This window comes from Epinephelus moara, chromosome 10, assembly GCF_006386435.1.
Source record: "Epinephelus moara isolate mb chromosome 10, YSFRI_EMoa_1.0, whole genome shotgun sequence".
Taxonomy (NCBI): Eukaryota; Metazoa; Chordata; class Actinopteri; order Perciformes; family Serranidae; genus Epinephelus; species Epinephelus moara.
The window spans coordinates 7,859,207-7,859,412 of record NC_065515.1 but is presented as its reverse complement, the minus strand read 5'-3'; positions in this window follow the sequence as shown (position 1 = coordinate 7,859,412).

Below are 206 nucleotides of genomic sequence, written 5' to 3'. Positions count from 1 at the left end.
TGTGTGTGTGTGTGTGTGTGTGTGTGTGTGTGTGTGTGTGTTTGTCTGCATGTGTGTGTCTGAGAGAGAGAGAGAGACAGAGAGAGAAGCCCTCCAGCAGTTTAGCCGAGGACTTGCTTTGCTGCACATAAATCTGGTGTTTACAAACAAATTGATGAGTGATGGGCCCTCCAGCCAACATGATGTACCCTCCAATTTCTTCCTCT